A 15,801-nucleotide genomic window follows, 5' to 3' on the forward strand; every position below is an offset into this window, starting at 1 on the left:
GTGTAGATAATCAAGAGAAAGAGGCTTTGGAAAAGGCAGAGGATCCCAGGTGGAGGGCAGCTTCAAGGTGCCAGCTTGGCTTTACAGCCTAAGCAGGGATCCCACAGTCAGGAGTCCCCAGCATGCGACTGGTGGATGCTAAATAGGAAAGTACTGTGTTGTGACAGCTGCTCATAACAACTTGAATTCATCATTCTTTAAAGGTCTGCTCTAATGGAAGGAAGCAATGAAGGAAGGCTTTTAATCCTTGAAAGAACTAGTCTTTCTCTCTAAACTGTCATAAATAGTGGATTAATTATTTCCCAAAGGGAGAGATAGGATTTCATGCTTGACTATGATAACTCAAGGTAATCACCCTGATTTTGCCCTACAGTGTCTAATAGGGACATTTGAAAGTGCAAACTGATGAAAGAAGAAAAAAATCAATAACAGCACAGAACACAACTTTTTGCAGATGCTTGTATTCAAAATGTACAAGGCATGGCAGCTAGGTTGCTATGGCTTTTTCATTCCTAAGAGAGTTCAAAAAGGGGTGAGGATCCTCAAGGGTGAGGAGATTTGTTTGATAGATGTGTGTGTGAGCTTGATCTTCCAGTGGAATCATCGGGAATTAAAGCACACTTTAAAGCAGGCTGTTGCACAGGAAATAGGAGCCTGGTCTTTGCTAACCCAAATGAAACCTTTCCCTTTTGGTGCAGAGATAAAAGTCAGAGTTTCATTCCAACACTCAGCTATCAGGAATGTGCCTTTCAGGACTGATAAGTGATGGTTTCTACACACAACATACTGCAGGATAGCTCAGTTCACACCCTTACAACTCCTGTGGCTTTGAATCAATAATGAAGCACTAGCAAATTGTTCCACAAAACTGCACCAGGGTGAGAATTATGGAAAAACCTGGACAGTGTTCAAAAAACTGGCTTTGCAGAGCAGCAGATACAACAAATATAGTGTATTTTAAGAGAGAAAGAAAGGCGTAGGGGAGAAAAGAGGAAGAAAAAGGCTTTCAAAACATATCAAATGAAGCTTGTTTGACAATAATCACTGCAGGTGGGGAAGCTGATTCTAAGTGTGAAAATATTTAACATTTTATTGCACACAAATGCTTTCATAAAGCAGTCGTTTGTGCGTGCGTGAGTGCGCAGGCGCGTGCACATGCAGCAAACAGAAATCTATTGAGCTCCACCAGACCAGACGTCTGCATTCTGGAGGGCTCATTGCAGCCAATAAATTTGACTAAAACTTTTTTTTTTTATTTTTTTTATTTTATGAATTCTGCTATAAAAGCTAATCCTCCTTTCTAGACTTAGCATAATTACAAGACACTATTCTGAGTGCCAAAAATGTCAACTGAAAGTTGCAAACATGGGCACATTTAAGCAGAACCATATGTTTGAACGCAAGGCAAGACCTGAAGTAAGTGAATCAGTTTACCTTTTTCTGAAGAGTCAATTTATAATGCAACTTTAGGTCTAAGAAAGAATACAGTCAGTGATAAATTACATTGCTCAATCATTTATTAATAAGCTTTATTGGAAAGAAAGATTTTATCGGTGCTCAAAATTCACTAAGTTAGAAAATCACAGATGTTCGGGGTTCTGGAGCCAGAAACCTACTATTAATGAACTCTCATTAATACCTAATCAACTTGTGATATTTTGATCCTGTGAGAGAATTGATGGCCAATAAAAATAAACTCAAGATGTCTTCCTATCTAGGAAAAAAAAAAGTTATAAACTCAGGAATGCACACAGTAACCATGATGCAGTAACTAAGGTTAAGCAGCTGGAGGCTAAACGTTAAATTTTTTTGGTACAGGATGGATTTATTCTGTCACCTAGGTAATTTCAGAGTCTTACTTTGGAGGATTTATATAAGTATTCAGACTTAGCAGATGTATTCACGTGCAATACATTAACTATGCAAAACTGCTTTCCAGGCTCTTCTGGATTAGGGTTTTACAAACAGACCTCTCTGGAAATGAAATCCTTAAAAAAAAAAAAGCCCTGTTCCTCTCTGATTGTTATTCTACTGCACTTAAAGTTTGGAATCTACTTAAACACATATGGCATTTGAAATTATATCATAAGCATTTCTGGTTTAGAATGTGCTGGGTTTTTAACCCCTCGGTAATGACAAAAATGGAAATGCAAGTGGGTTTTAGACTTGAACTAGGAACACAAAATTTCTTGCAGTACATCAAGGCAATGATCCATATGGTCTAATGTTTTTTCTCAAAGGTGGCCAGCATCAAGCTCTTCAAGGAAAATCATACCAATAGGTAGAATCAACAACTACAAAAAACCCCAATGAACAAATGTATTTTTAAATCAAGTAAATTTATGCCCTTAACCTATTGTGAAACTCTGAACCATATATTGTAAAAATGCAGAATTTCACCATGTCTATAATCATGTAATATGATTTTAACCCCCCTTTTTTTTCATAAACACTAAGACATTTAGAGAAAGCCTTATAGAAACAGATCCATAGGATGCTTACATGCAATACAATGAAAACAAAATCCTGAATTCTCTTCCATGTGAGCTAACCATTAGATTCCCTAAGCAACCTCATGTTTGAGGGAAACAGGAGTATTGACACTACTGCATATTATATTCTTACAATACATCATTAATTCAATGAATGGGTTTCTTTTCCTTCCTTCCTTCCTTCCTTCCTTCCTTCCTTCCTTCCTTCCTTCCTTCCTTCCTTCCTTCCTTCCTTCCTTCCTTCCTTCCTTCCTTCCTTCCTTCCTTCCTTCCTTCCTTCCTTCCTTCCTTCCTTCCTTCCTTCCTTCCTTCCTTCCTTCCTTCCTTCCTTCCTTCCTTCCTTCCTTCCTTCCTTCCTTCCTTCCTTCCTTCCTTCCTTCCTTCCTTCCTTCCTTCCTTCCTTCCTCCCTTCCTCCCTTCCTCCCTTCCTCCCTTCCTCCCTTCCTCCCTTCCTCCCTTCCTTCCTCCCTCCCTCCCTCCCTCCCTCCCTCCCATCCCCCCGGTGGAGGACATCATTGATCATTGCTGATGTGATGGATGGGCTTTAACCACTTTTCTTCTCATGCAGAGTTTTCACTCGTGTGACCACAGCAGCAGCTGACTGTTCCCCAAGCACTTACAAGAAGCTGGGGGCTGTGAACAGCAGGATTTCTTGCTCTGTGATAGCTCAGGGGAATGAGTTCGACATTAGCTCCACCTGAGCTTCCACACAGAGAGCTGAACAGCCAAAATGATCACATGTTCTAAAAATGGGAGAATAATATTTTCTATCATTCTGTTAAAGGGAGGTGGCAAAAGCTACCTTTGAAATTGAATTATAAGATGATTATATTCTACAAAAATTAAAATAAATTTCATTAATTTTATCATAATCTGTATCGATATCAGGTGTTCAGGGATGGGGTCAGCGCATTTTATCAACATGTTGACCTTGGCGTAACTTATTAAATCAAAAACTTATTTTCCAGGTGCTGAAGGGAAAACTTGTTTTGAATAACTGCACATATGGAAGTTTGTGACCTGTAAGAGTTTGAGGAACAGAGAGCAAGGGATGAATCTTACAATTTTTACTAACTTGGACATAATTCAGATCTTTCTGAAGATGTTCTAGAATCAAATGATTAAATTAGATTTTTGGAAAAAAAAGAGGTGACAGATTACATTAAGCTCTGTATGTGTGTACTACCATACCATTCCTAAGGTGCTATTTCATCTCTGAAATAAAAGCCATATGATTAAATTATATGAATGTCACCACAACAGAGGAGGAACTCTAAATAAAATACAATAAATAACTTTATTCTAGCTTTGTGTCATCAGTTCATTGCCCACCATTACAGGTGGAGTGGCTGCCACGGCACAGGTGCAGTGCCAGAAATCTTTCTGAGTTCTGTAGATACGTACCTGTGTAGAAATCTAGAGCAGTTCAATTAAACAGGGAGAGGAAATCTGCCTGGAAAGATGACAGTTCTTTGCCATAGCTTAGAGAAGCCTCAGCTGGATGAAGGAGAGGCTGAGCACAGATTGCAGCTACAGCTCCTCACAGTGTTTACCCCACATGTATGAGGGGAATTTTCCCTGCTGCCCTGCTGTGCAACCTCAGGATGGGAATGCACCTACCACGAGTGGACATAATAAAAGGGGTAATAAGAAAGAGCATCATGTCTTTACGAGTAAAGCATACTAGAGTAGCATGCATTTACTATAGGAAATATAAGATGGTGTGTCAACAGCAAAGGCCCTGGAAACAACATGCAAGATAACATTATGAAGCACCTCAAACTGTACCTTTTTGCACCAAATGGAGTAAGTGAACAGGATGATTAATCAGCTAAATTATTGCCTCTTGCAGCTGAACCTCTGATATCAAGCGAGATCCTGGTGTGTTTGTCAGTATAACTGGTAGAGCTTCAAATATATCTTGCAGTACCCTCTGGAGTGCCTCCAAAGAATATGAACCATTCTGAACCATTTTACAACAGTGCAGCAGCTTGTCAGTGCTTTTGTTTCTGAACAGTGTGAGAGAAGTGCCAAACGATGCTATTGTAAAATATAAGAGTGCTTCAGCATGTTGGGGAACACGAAGTGGCTGTTGATGTGACATTGATTAATGACTGTGAAGTGTTAAAATGAGATATTGAACTGTTAGTCTTGAATTTTGCATCAATCCAAGCAAAAAAGGGTAGTCCCTTAAGGGTACCCCTTAAGGGTAGCCCCAAATTCCAACCAGCTCCAAAAAAATGGCATCATGTTTAGTTGGTTGTCTGGTACTTTGTTAACTAACTCTGACCTGATTATTACTAAAGAAAAAGAAAATTAACAAACTAGAGAAAAGAAAGCCAAAAGGGCCTATTGGTATGGAGATGGAAACAGAAGGCACTACTCATGTGACACACTTGAGACTTTGTGTTTAAGTGAGCTGGATAATTTTTACTATCTGTGGTCTAATTTGCCAAATTAGAGCTCTAAAATTTTATTCATCCACTATATAAACAAAATGCAATGTCACATTATCTAATGTTTGTATGGCTCTGGGAATATACCACATATGATTATATTTGTCAAAACATAAACTAGAGATAAATGAACCCAATGGCACTTTTAAAACTCAAGACTAGAGATGGAAACAGAGAACAAGGAATGGAAAACCAGAATATCTTATCTGATGCATGTAAGATTTTTAAATATACACAAAAATAGCAACATGTCCTTCCAAAGCAGTCTGAAATTTATACACTTTAAAGATATTGAAAAACAAGTTCCTTTTCATTCCAGATACATTAAAAAGAACAAAACAAAACCCAACTGTTGAAAATGCTGGTTCAGTGCAGAAAGAGTTTATTTCATTAAGGTATTGTTTCAATATTCTTTCTTAGTTTTGTTTTGAATATTCAAATATCATGCATTTTACAGTATATAAGTGGCATCCTGAAACATTTACAACAAGTATCACACTTTAAAACTCTCAGCAAACTAATCAAAATTTTCAAATAGCTGTACATTATAAATTGTTTTCATTTTGGTATAATTTTAGTGAAATGAAAATGTAAAATTAATTTTTGGGTTTGTTCCACTGAATGTGGTGTTAACATAGCAGCCTCCTCATTATATGGTCATTATGCAATTTCCATGCCCAGCAACAATTGCTGACAAAAGGCTGCTAGCACAACTGTTACTGTTATCAATGTCCCATTGTGCTGGGTACTGGACATACAGACACACCTCGTTCCAAAAATGTGCTAAACTAGGAAACTAGTAAAATATGAAAAAAAGCAAACACCACTGTCCCCTTTGCTTATGTGGAAACTGAGTGTATTATTAAATTGCTTCACTGAAAACCCTTAGAGGTTATATCTCAGTTGCAAACCTGTTAAGACTTTTTCTTCTATAGAGGAAATATACAAGTGTAAGATCTATTAAAGTGTCATGAATTGGTGTGGTTTTAGGTTTGTGTGCAGAATGCACAAGGTTAACACAGAATCATCTGTCTCTGCACAGAAGTGGAAATTGTTTAGTAGATGCTCAGTTGAAGCTACAGCCATTTATTTGTGCTCTTTAAAAGTTAACGTGATTAACCTGGCTGTAGTCTGACAGATCTGTGAAACCTGGAATTCAATAGTTATCATTATCATCAGGAATTTGACATATTAGTAGTTATCAACATAGTTTTCCTTTCTGACTCAGATCTTCCTTTGATCTTTCTAACTTAAAAGATAAAATGCACAGGTCTGAGAATTTAAGGTGAGATTTTTTATGGGAAAATAAGCACATCTCAGTTCAAGAAAAATGATTTTGTTAGCAAATGTGTTTGTGGCAGCAATAAATGTGTATAAGGCAAACAACTTCTAATGATTAGTGAAATACAGACTCCTACTTACTGTGCAAGTTAAGCATATTAATTTTCTGCCTCATCTTGCTTAGTGGTTGAACATGCTATTCAGAACAGAAAAAAGTTTCAGAAAAAATGTTTATAACATTAAAAGCTTCATAACCCCCAGAGTCTATCACTGAATTCAATAAAACTGTGAAGTTAATTTGGATGATGTGAATAATAAAAAGATGACTAATTTGAAAATCTCTGCTGAGATGAGAGACAACATAAATTATTTGGCATGAGTTAATTTAGGAAAAAATACTTCCCACAAACATTTAGATAGTAAAATATGAATTAAGCCATGACATTTCTGAAAGACATTTTTTGAATACAGAGAAAAAGCAGTAATGGTTTCATAGATTATCTAAGATGACTCTTTTGCAGAACAGCTTCTCAGCTATGAGCTGAGAAGAAACTGGATCATATATGTATCACAAAACTAGCTGTTATGTTGGACTTCAGCACCACAGTTTATATTAAAGGTGCAAAAGAATGTTAGAAAATAAATGTTTTGTATTTCCCAAAAAAAGGAAAAAATAATATCTTTCTTGCCTTGTGAACATAAAACTCTAGAGAGGATGATGTAGTCAGCTGATGGTGAGGAGCTCTTGCAGTAGAGTCATAGAATCACAGAATATTCTGGGAAGGAACCCACAAGGATCATTAAAGTCCAGCTCCTGACCCTGCAGAGGACGGCCCCACGAATCACATCATGCGCCTGAGAGCATTGTCCAGAAGGACAAACAAATCCAAAGCATTCTGGTAATCACCAAAGTCATTCCTGTTCAGTTGTCAGTTTTGGCCTGAGCTACCCAAGGGTGGGTGATCATCCTCAGCATCTTGTCTGAACAGTTATCCCTGTCCCTTCTAATTTACTTTTGTGGGGAAAGCCTAAGAGACACAGAAGAGAGATGGTGAAACCTTACCATTTCAAATGCTAGAGACAGACAAAAATGGCTAATGTAGGAGAAGCAACAGACAGGTGAAGACAAAGAAATAAACCTGGGGGAGATTTCAGAGAAGAAACATTGGAACATGAAGGAAAAGAGATGAAGATTTTGGAGGATTAAAATGATACATTTTCCTCTCCTTGGTTTCTATAAGTTCCACCATATACAAGGTGGGATGATATGACTCGAAGGATTTATGCTGTACAGTCTACTGCTTTCAATGAGTACTGCTTTGTTAAGAAAATATGTTGACCCTGGAACAACACACAGAAATGGCAATAAGTCATTTTAAAAACCTCTCTGCTGAGAACCAGTTGAACCAAATGGATTACCTTGGACTTGAGTTTAAAAGTGTTCATAAAAAATCTCACAGCTATCAATAAAAAAATAGCTTGAATTTTGCTTTCTATAGGCAAAATGCTAGAGAGATGTGCAGCAAATGAAAGAAGATGATGAACACATATGTGCTGTCTGCACACCGTGTTTTTGTAGCAGCACCTGAAGCAGATGAGAGTTAGATCCAGTGCAGGGAATCTCTGTTGTAGCCAGCTACAGAAACATTGGCACCAGGGGCCACAGGGGATATTTAGCTCTGCTGTCAGAGCCTTCACTCTCATTAGTAATGAACTGACTGCCTAAAAATGTATTTGGTTTCATTGAGCTTGAAAGACTACAAAACATTACAAAGTCCTAAAAAAAAAACCCATAAATTTGAATCTGTCTGAAACATAATTTACTTTTTCTGCCAATTCACTACTAAAGTCACAAACTGAAATTTGATGGATTGACAGATTTATTCCCACAATTCATTTCTGCTCCATGGCTTCAGAAGAATTAGTATTCCTCAGCCAATCAAACAACCTGTAATAATTGTTTCTATTTCAGATCTGGTTTAGTTTTTCTTCTCTTGAATAGCTGCATTTGCAGTAAAGTATTTCCACTCAACAAGTACTTCTTGGCAAACAGGATCTTTGTTTCTTTGTTGTTATTTTCTTTATTTAAAATCCGATCTGAATTCCAAATTTTGAATTCCTTTTTAACCAGGAACTTTTGTTTTAAATTTAAAGTTAGTTTTAATTTGTAGATGGTCCTATTCATATTATATGTTGTAAATACATGGAATAATATTTTTAAAAATTATTTCCATTAAAAAAATTATTTCCTTTTAAAAGGCAAAATGGCATAGAAGGACCATCTTGTTCCATCGTTTGAAATGGATTTGAATTACCTCTTCCATCCACACTCTCATAGCACAGATCACTTGAGTAAAAGCATCTCCATTTTGTCAGTGGTCCCACCTTGGTGGGGCAACCTCTGCCACTCAGCTGATGTAGGTGAGAGAACCATGTGTGCTGCTGCCCTTGGTGGCTGCAACATCAGCCTCACACAGGAGTACTGAGTGATCTTTGAAAAGTAGAATCATTTACATATTGAAAGAGCTCTAAGATCATTGAGTCAAACCATTAACCTAACACTGCCAAGCCCACCAAGGCCACACCATGTTTCCAAGTGTCACATCTACACCTCTTTTAAATATTTCCAGGGATGGTGATCAACCACTTGCCTGGTGAAGTGCCAGTTTGTCCAGGTCCTTTGGCAGAGGGAGATTCCTAACCTGTTTTACATTACCTGGCAAAACAGCCTAGGAATAAAAGATCAAAAATATTTATCAGGAGAGAAACGTTTGTTGCTGTTGTACATCTGCTCCTCTGCCAGGTAAGGACTATGTTTTCTATAAGAGAAGAAACATGTGTTTTCTGTCTCTATATGTCCCCCAAAACTTGAAAATTTTCATTTGATATGTGCAAGTTTCCCAACAATTCTCAAAGTGAAACTGTGACAAATGAAACTGGAATTTAGAATAGCTTCAACTACTGAAAAGTTCCTCCTCACAGGTTCTTCAGTTGTCTCTATGATGATGTTTCTGTCAGCATCTGATTGTGCCAGAAAAGGTTTCTGGATTTTCTTGAAGCAGAGAAAGGCTTCCTTTCCCTAGTTTATAAAGTCATAATCTTGTTTTTGATTCCATTAGGTGTTTTTTTTTTGTGAAATGCACACACAAAAACCCCAGCAAATGTAGAGACACAGTAAGCATTTCTTGTGTTTATCTATGTTTAAAAACATGTTTTATGATTCCAAAATGTTAGAGGCATTGGAGAAGCCCTCACAACTTCAGCAGTCCTTGGCTCAGTGCCATGGCTTGCTTGTGTAAGCGAAAGTTCATGCTACTTGTCCCCATTTTGACCTTTTATAGGAAAGGGACTATTTGTGGGGTGCCACAGAGGCTATGGACATTGCAGCTGAGGTAGGAGGTGTCTGAACCGTGTTCACAAACAGATGATTCTTAGAGGGGAAATACCTGAGAAGAAAGGACTAAGAAAGGACAGCTAAAGCTAGAATAAATGTATTTTTAATGAGAAAAAGGGGGAAGGGAGGTACCAAGGGCAGTAGCAGCAGTCAGAGAGATGAAAAATATGCAAATTTCTTGTTGGCATGGAGGAGGCTTCTCTTTGGTGCAGTGGTTCAATGCAGCCTGAACGAGATCAACGGGGAGAGAGGAGCAGTGCTCAGATGGCTGGTGGAGGAGAAGACTCCTACAAATCCCTTCCTGCAGCAGCACACTGTAGTGGAGACAGAAATGACCTTTCAACAAATAGAAAGCCCTGCTTGGTTTTGCCCAGAAGGAGCTCTCCAAAACCAGAGCTTTCTATTGTACATTACCACTTTAGGAATATCAGGAAAATGGAAAAAGAGAGATAAGGACTGTGTTATTTTAGATATGTTCTGTGGAGTTTATAATACATTATTATTTATGATTTTTCAACAATACATACTGATGGTTTCCTGCACAAATAAATAACACACAATTTTGACAACAGCCTCTCTCTTGTGCTTCCTTGGCTACTCAGGGATTAAATATTAACTCCCTCAAATAATGCTCCCCTCAGCCATTCTATTACAATTTAGTTACACCCCAAGTATGACTTTACATTTCCCTTGTTATGTGAAATTCTCACTCTGCAGATTCTATATGCTATATTTGGCAATATAATTACTGTTGCCTTAAGCATTTTTTTCCCCACAGAATATTTCCTCCTCATTTATATTATTACATTCCAAGAGTGTTTTCAGGAGCCACAGTGAGTTTCCTTATATTGCCTCCAAAAGAATCTAACTTAGGCTATAGCTTCTGGACGATAATAGTGACAAGCCACAGATGTTTCAGAATTGTGTTCAGGCAACGTATAAGCATAATTATTATTGTTGTTGTTATTGTTCTTATTGAGCCTTTTGGCTACAGTCACAGACAAGGTTCTATTGTGTTAGACTGTTATCACATGTAATAAAAAAAACCACATATACAATCCCAGACTGATTAATTTAGGGACTAGCCCTAGCAGGTGCTGAGCAGTCACACTAGCTAGGTGGAGCATCAAGAGCTACCTTACACAGCAATAGCAAAGAAATGCTACAGCCCTTTGGAGCTACCCAGTGCTCTCCTGTGCTAATGGTATCTAGTGTGTGTTTACACTAACAAGTAGTTTAGCAAAGAGTAGTTTAGCAAATATTCTTGTTACGTTTTGAAGCTCTTCTTTGGTGTTTTATTTACTGGTAGATGACCATATCCTTGTGTGTCTGTCCAGGGCAAATATTCTGAGAGCATGCAGAGCCCTTCAAGAGGACATGACATCAGGCTTGGATGGGAGTTGATAGCCCCAGGTGGTGTATTTACATTCTATGCTTTCATCTCTCTCTGGGAAGATATGTGTGTCCTGTTGGCCACGTTCCTAAATTTGCATTTAACTTATTATATGAACAGTTGATACACTTTTTCTTTGGCACTGGAATATCAAAATGATAAATGGTTTACAGTCAACTCTTTTATCTGTAAAACAGACCCACATGGCTAACCAGTGTTTCCTGCTTAAGGGAAAATTAAAGAATGCTTTTCCTTGGTGTCATGTCTATGCTTTCCAACAAAGAAGGTCTCAGATTCACTTTTTGGCCCTAGATCAGCAATGTACTTGAAAATGTGCTTAACTTTAAGCACTTCCTCAAGTTCCATTGAAGTGTACTGTCAGCACTCAACAAATAATAAATCATAACAACAACTGAAGCTAATCCACTTTCCTTTCAGAAAGCTACATGATAATGCCAGAGAGCAAATATTATATGCAAAAAATATTTCTTTGTGAAGTCACTCAATGGTACTTCAGCAAGGGCTTAAATGATTTGCTGAAACAGGCTTTCAAATGAGTTTATATAATACAACAAGATCAAATTGCAATGTGTGTTTTTCAAAATGTCGTCTTGATCCTGAAAATTACTAGGTGAGTAATTTAATCAGTGTTTTTAGAGTGTAAGTGTAGGCTGCAGTTGAAGCCAGAAGGCAAAGGTGTCAAATCCCATTAACAAATACAATAAGTAGCATAGGTGATTATGGTAGCTCGCTGAGTACCTCCTGGGAGATGCTGACCTCAAGGGATTGAATGGTCTGTACTTACTAGGAGATCCTTGCAGTAGCAGAATAAGAATAATACAAAGAGGTATCCTAGTCACTAGTCAAATAGAAGTTTATTGTTTGTGTAGCTTGTATGGAAAAACTGCAGTTGCAGCTCTTTGCCTCAGTGGGAGCTGAAGTTCCCAGTATGTTGCAGTGCTGAAGTATGTCTGAATGGCCAAGTCTATTTTATTTTTTCATTTAACATGGTCAGATGACATTTTTAAGGAATGTCTATACTAAATAACACCAGCATTGAGAAGTGGTCTAAATCAGCTCATCTTTTGCTCCTGCTGGTGCAGCTAAATGACTTACGGCTCCTAAGCTCACCAGCTGAGAAACAGACAATGAGAAAACACCAACAAACCTTGCACTGTGGTGTTTTCTTCATTCTTCAGTCTGAAGGATGCTGGAGCTGTGCAGCTTGTTCTGGGGAGTGGATCCAAGGGCAGTGGCTGCTGTGTGTGCCTGGCTGAGGGATGGGGATCCCTTGGTGTCTGCGCGGGTGCTGCCCTGGGCACTTGCGAAATAGAAACCTGCAAAGCACAATAACCAGGAGCTTTGTGACCCTCTGGGGTTATGCTTGCTGGGGAAAGCTTTTTTTGCTGAGTTTCGAGCTGCACTTTTGCTGCACAAGACAAATTAGACCACATGTGGGGACTGGGGTTGGGGGGGAAGTGGGACTGGGGGTTGAGCAGGAGAAGAAAGGGAGGGAGGAGGGACAGGAGTATGGCAGGGGAGTGGGATAAAAATCAAATGCCGTTGTGGTTTTCTCACATGGTAATTATTTACTTTTAAACAACAATATGAAAAGCAAGCACAGCTGGAGGTTTGGCACTTCCAATAGTATTCAGGGGCCACTTTGGGTCCCTCTGCTTCCTGAGAATATGTAGGAAAAAAAGCTGCAAGAAGCTGGTGGGTAAAATGTCTCCTCCTTGATTTCCAATCTCCCTCCCTGCAGCAAGCTAAGCACAGGCCCTGTTCACACTCTGGGGCAGGGCTACCAAAAGCACAGCTCTCTGTGGTTTGGGCAGGCAGGCGAGGCCACCCCACGCTGCTGGCCCCACATCCATCAGCTGCATCAGCTGATGTGACACAGTCACACTCACCTCCTGAAACTAAGGAAGGCTTGCTGGATTCTTTGAAATTTCTAATAAGGCATTAGAAAGCCAAGCAATGTTAAACTACTTATTATCCTTAAGAGTTCACTGTGTTGGGGGGTGGCAGCCATTCTTAGCTCCAGAGTATAATCTGGGAATGCAGAGGCACCATCCTTCCAAGTGTTAGGACATGCTCTGTCAGCTGTGTCCTAGCTCTGTCCCTTTATTTAGCATTTGAGCATTGTCTGATTGTTCCCAGGCACAGCTATGGATGCCCAAGAAAGGCTTTGGAGAAGGCAGGGTACCCTGGCAATCCACAGAGGACTGAGTGCGTGGATGTCACCGTGTCAGACCCACCGAGTACAGCACTGCAGGGTTAGGAAATAAAAGGAGATCAGATGATGAAAGAGCAGAGCTCAGCTTCTTTGCAGGAGCTGAATGTGGAGATCCAGGGTATATTAGGAAGTATGAGTTATTCATAATTCATTGTTACTGGGGATAAGCCCTCAGGATACTTAGCTGATAAAAAATATATTATTTCAAAGATGTGATTTGCCACATTTTTTTGGGTTTCTATTAAGAAGCAAAAGCTAAACTGTACAGAAAATGGCACATTGTGGTTTATTCTGTTCTCTTTTCTAAAGCTAGGAAGGCTGAACATTGTTTGAAGACTTGTGTTCAGGCTTTTTACTATCAGCTAAAACCATTTTTTTCCTTTGTATTTCCTCTCAGAGAAATTAAGATATTGGGGCTGAAAAACAATACAGTAATTTTAAAATTGAAAAGATCAATTTGAAGAAGATGCCTAGCATTTAAAGACTTAATTTATTCTAGGTGAGTTTAGTTATCAACAACACACTGAAATCTCAGATGATCAAGCAATAGATTCTTTGGCATAGTAATGTTAATATTTTAAAATGCAGTCAGGCTGAATCAAGTGAAATGGTTTTCTGGAAAATGGATAGTTGAAATCCTAGTGAAGTACTCCACTGGGGGTTCCTTCTGCTCCTCCCTTTCCCATTTCTTCTCCCAAACTATCAAAATTAACATGACCTTCTGGAAGGGTTCATTGTCACTGAATGTTTTTCTCACACATGAAACCCAGTAAAAAATACCTGCCCATCATTAGGTACAAAGAATATATTTTTTTAATGCCTATCAGAGGAAGCAGCTTGAGCTTGCAGGAATTTCCCTCCAGCCTGGGTGCAAGCCAGGGATCGAGGGGCAACTGCCTCGCCATGGTGGCCCTGTGTAACTCTGCCCACTAGTTACTCCTGCATGTCTAGTTTTAACACATACTAAATTGGGAGACTCTACAAGGTGACCCTCAGACTACTTCAAAAGCCAGATGAGCAGGGCATGGCCAAAGACTCTTATTGCTGCAGTAAAGCTTCCAGTCTCTTATCCTTACTTGTTATGGAAAAATCAGCACAGATTTAGATCTCCCAACCCGGCATTACAGAGTGGGAGGGATATTGTATGAACGCAGATTCACTCTCAACACAATGAAATAAGATGGTGCTTTAAGACAGAATCTTCTTTTTATTCTGCATCTGTATAGTCCCTTGCACAGTGGGAGACCCTGGCTGACTCCAAGCCCTACTGTTTTGTGAATAATATCAACAACAATAACCATTCCAGCTATTTCTAGTAGGAATGGGGAGTGTAATTGCCAGTTGCCCGTTTGATAGCACAAAACTCTTTTGAAAAAGCATAAGAAAAAGCCCAATACTCACAAAGCAAGAAGAATAAAGTTGATTAAAATTAGCTTTACACCCTCCTGTATAGGTTCTTATCCATTGCTGGCTGCCTGTTCCTCTGCATGATTCCTCCATCTGTCTGACAATTCTGCGTTTACTTTCAGTCTTTATTAAGATTCTTTCTAGTAAAATGTTTTAGCACTTTTGTCAAGAAGATGAAGTCTTAGAAGTAGTCATCTTTAACAGATTTTTATGCTGGTAGATCTCTGTATCATGCTGAGATATGATGAAGAGGCCAGCATTTAATTTGCACAAGTATATAGCTTAGCCAAGTGTGAACAAATACATTTTTATTTAATACTGATGAGCATGCTTTAGCTTTGAATACATCTTTTATAAGATAATACCTAGACCTCTGGTGATTTCTAAACTGTCTCATCAAAAGGAGTGAAATATTTTATTTTGTTAACTTGTGCTGGAAATCTTATTTGCTACCCTTCACTCGACATCTTTAACTGCAAATGAACAGCAATTGAGGAATTCCTGCACCATTTTGTGGAGTTTTGGTCACTTGTGTGAGATGTTCTGTGCACCCTCCACAGACTCCGGCTGCAATGTGTAGAAATGTACTGCAGACTAAAACTAAATAGTCACCTAATTCCTTTGATTCCAGGGAATTATGTTACTTACCTGAGTAATTAATGTGAATGTTTAATTAATAATTTTGCTTTCACGTGAGTTATTTTTATTGTACTTTCTTTTTCTACAGGAAATTAAAAACTTACACAAAATTTTCAGACAGACCAAAATGAGATTACTTGAAACCTATGCTTTTTCAAAAGGTCTGCTGTTTCAAGGGTCTCTCACTGACCTCTCACTGACTTTCTCCAATGTTATATTGTTATGTCTAATAGAAGATAAAGACAGATTAATAATAGCCAATGACTGGAGTACTGAGTCAGGACTGAAAATAGCAAGTGCCCTACACAGGTCATGTCATATACAGTGTATGCAAACTGCAAGGAGACAAAGAAGAGATTAGAGAGCTTAGATAATAAATAAAAAGGAAATGGATCCAGTCCTCTACTTTTAAAGCTGGATTCATTTGAAAACTCAAATGTACCAAAAATCTGAAGGAAATCAGATATGGATAGTTGAAATAATCCCCAGTTAGTTCAGGATGG

Source organism: Cyanistes caeruleus, chromosome 2 (assembly GCF_971803275.1).
Source record: "Cyanistes caeruleus chromosome 2, bCyaCae1.hap1.1, whole genome shotgun sequence".
NCBI classification, from domain to species: domain Eukaryota; kingdom Metazoa; phylum Chordata; class Aves; order Passeriformes; family Paridae; genus Cyanistes; species Cyanistes caeruleus.